The sequence below is a fragment of the Triticum dicoccoides genome, chromosome 4A, assembly GCF_002162155.2.
Source record: "Triticum dicoccoides isolate Atlit2015 ecotype Zavitan chromosome 4A, WEW_v2.0, whole genome shotgun sequence".
In the NCBI taxonomy this organism is placed as follows: Eukaryota; Viridiplantae; Streptophyta; class Magnoliopsida; order Poales; family Poaceae; genus Triticum; species Triticum dicoccoides.
Window position 1 is genome coordinate 738,429,387 of NC_041386.1, and position 3,621 is coordinate 738,433,007.

The 3,621-nt window shown below is 48.1% G+C and overlaps 1 pseudogene; it reads left to right on the top strand.

Annotated features, from left to right (window-relative positions):
• The first annotated feature begins 1,042 nt into the window (after positions 1–1,042).
• LOC119289979 lies at positions 1,043–2,665 on the top strand (annotated as a pseudogene).
• The last annotated feature ends 956 nt before the right edge of the window (positions 2,666–3,621 follow it).

The window sequence follows — 3,621 nt, forward strand, 5'->3', positions numbered from 1 at the left end:
CGAGTCAAGGACCCAACGGAGGGGACGGTCGGATCTCAACGTCGCCGGGGGCGACGAGAGGAAAATAAACCCTAACTAGAGGGAAGATACTCTAGGTTGTTGGCCGGGCGTGTCCATAGGACAGCTGCTCCAGTAGAAAACGCCGAGCCCTCTAGTTTTTGGGCCTTTTCTCTCAGCCCAGTTACTAATTAGTTAACTGACTGCGGTCCATTAGGCGAGGGAGGCCAGTCAATCCCTCGTTCTGAGGGGTGACCTCATTCTGTCTCTCGGTCACCACGGGTGAAAGCAGGCCGCCACCTACCGCGATCCCCATTCATCTACACCATGGGGATTCCACTCCCCCCTCCGTGAGCTCTCATCCGCCCAGTCTTCTCAGTGCCGACGGTTAGCCCACCCATGGGTCTCAACCTATCGGTTTCCGGCCTGGTGGGCCAGGCTGAGGACCTCTTTGGCAATCAGAGGCAGCCCATCAAGCCCACATAGTCACATTCCAGCTTATACTCGTCCATAATTGTTCGTTCTCTAACTTTGAGCCCGCCCTATGTTTTTTCTGTAGATTAGGTACTGATTTTTTTAAGCAACCACTAATTGAGGGGGAGGAAGCGCACACGACTGAGTATGGCTGGCATGGCATCCTTCTCGGGACACGTACATGAAGACTTCCCAACTGTTATCGACAAGGTCAGGTTGGCTCTGGTATGGGAGTGTGGGCAACGGCGCGTCGGCGGATCGTTCCGGCGGCGGCAATAGTCATTCGGTGGTCCATGGACCTCGATGTAACTTTTATTACGTTTGAGTGTTTTCTACTTTCAGTGATTCTTTATAATATATTTGATATTTTTGCAAAAAAAGTTAGTTTATTTATTGGAAAAATCAATTTTCCAGATATATATACATACGGCGGTTATCTCGGCAGAATTTTGGAAGAATCGTCAAGGCCATCGAGCCGCGGCCGCCGCTCTTGCCCTTCCGGTTTCCAAACCCTAGCTAGAGTTCCGGCGAGGGCCTCCAGGCGCGGATCCACGAGCCCACGAGGAGCGCGATGCCACCAGGGGGTGGAGAAGCAAGCAAGCATGGCCGCACGGCAAAGGAGCAGAGCAACCCGCCGGCGATCCGGCGCCGCGACGAGTCCCGTCCTGCGCCGCCGTTCCCCGCCGTGGATTCTCAGGTCTGCTCCATACCTCCTCCTCCAATCAATCTTTCTTTCTGGGTCCATGGAAGGGAATCTGCTGGGAGCCTAATTAATCTTTCTTTCTTGGGTCCGTTCGTACAAGAGGAAGAAGAGGAGGCAGAGGCAGCCAGCGGCGGCGGCGGCGGCGATCCTCTCCGAGGGCCCCTCGTCGAGATCCTGGCACGGCTGCCGTACCGGTCGCTCTGCCGCTTCAAGTGCGTGTCCAAGCAGTGGCTCAAGCTCTGCTCCGACCCGAAAATCATCAAGACGGCGTCGCAGACCCTCTCCGGATTCTTCCACAACCACCTGGCCTGCGGCCTCTGCTTCGACAATCTGTCCGGCGGACGCCCGCTGGTCGACGCGTCGCTCCCTTTCCTGCACGAGAGCTACGAAAGAATCAAGCTCGAGCAATGCTCCACCAGCCTCCTCCTCTGCAAATGCTGGGGACCGGAATCCGAACAAGACGATTTCGATTTCGTGGTGTGCAATCCGATGACCGAGCAGTGGACCGTGCTGCCTCCTATAGAATGGCTGGATGAAGACGGTGAAGACACCGAGTGTTTCAAGCTGATGTATCCCTTCCTGGTTTTCGACCACGCCGCCCCGTCTCGTTTTGTGGTGTTTGCGCCCCTCCTCGAGACGGACGATGTTCTGGCGGTATACTCATGGGAAACCGGACAATGGACTCCGAGCAGTGGGTGGGATAACTGTCCGTATCCCGCCGTCGTTCTGGAATGCGCCGTCTTCATGAATGGCATGATGCATTTCTTGCATTTGTTTATCGATGAACCGTTGATAGCTGCAGTGGACATTGAGGGGGAGGTTTGCCGGGAAATTTATCTGCCGGACAAAATGATAGGAGCCACGCCTGGTTCACTGGGGTGCTCTCAAGGACTCCTGCATGCTTGGTTTATGAGTCCTCGTGACTACGAACTCTCTGTGTGGGTGCTCAAGGATTATGCTACTAAAGAGTGGACCCTAAAGCATACCATTGATGTTCCGGAACTGTTCAAACAAGAAACGGAATCTGACCAAGAGGAGGATTGCGACAAAGAGGATGGGATCCATAAGTATGATATGTTTGCAATTCATCCAGAACATAATGTGATTTTCCTTACTGACTCGAGGGTGGTGAATTTGTCATACGATATGGACACTGGGCAAGTGCACCATATGTGCACTTCTGGAGATTTCCTGGGTGGTCTACCTTTTATTCCCAGCTTTGCGGATTTGGCTCTCGGATGATCACTGAAAAGTCGGCGCTGCGTCAAAACGGCAATGGTTGCCTTTTGTAAAAATCACTCTTCTAGTTCTGTTGCACCGGTTTGGATATGTCCTCCTAGCATTGCAAATTATGCTCTTCGGGTGCAGCCGTTTTGTGGTGTTGAACAATGCTGGTTAATGGTAGAGATTTTGAAAGCGACAAAAGTGATCCAATGGGTAATGTTTAGCTTCACGAATTATCAAGTCACCTAAATATATTTTCCTTTATTATGTAGCACTGGTTATTGTGGTCGCTTGTTATCTGTTCGTGTCGGCTGAATGTGAGCTTACGTTATCAATGTTTAGAAGTATTTACAATTTCTGCTCTTTATTTCCATTTCTGTCAAGCAAATAAATCTTCAATATGACTTGGTATCCATCTATGCCAAATATTGATGATGCCCTGTTTTTGTGATAGTACCGGCATATTGCTGATGGTCTCTTTCTATGCTGCATATACATAGTGTAATGAGATCTTAGTGTCATTTATGACACAGATTAGACAGTGTGCAGCTTACCAGATGCATTGAACAAAATCATTTCTTTATTTTTGTTAAGTGGAGCGAACAAAATGATTCTCTCTGTAGCTAAGGCTAATTACTCTTAAGTTTGCTGCGTGTTCCTAATTTCCTGTTTTGATTTTTTTTGCCGGGATTGAACTTTTGATTGAGCCGCTGACGGTGACTAGTATTTTCCAAGTTGAATTCTGACAACACTGATCAACTTCTAGGCTGTTCTGAAACAAAGCCTGTTTCTGAAGCTTCCTCAGATTTTGTTGATTATGATGTAGCTCATATAATATATTTTTCTTGCCACTTACTTAGCATTCTGAACCTTTTATTGAGTGCAAATGTAAATTCTTAAGCATATGTTTTGGCATACAAGTGTCTCTTTCTTCAAGACCGGTAAATCAAGTGGGTAAATAAACAATCATGCAATGTTTTTTTTGAAATAAAACAAAACTTTATTCATTAGAAATAACCAATACATCGTTTGTGAGGATGAGTACAATTTCATTGATAGGCTCCTCGAACCAATCTGAAGTTGAAGAAAATCTAGCTAATCTAGCAAGTTCATGTGCTACTCTATTTGCCTCTCTATTACAATGTTTGAATCTAGTCATGATAAAATCACATGCGTAGTGGAAGCAGTCATCAAAAATTGCCGCTGCCGCACCCGTTGACTGT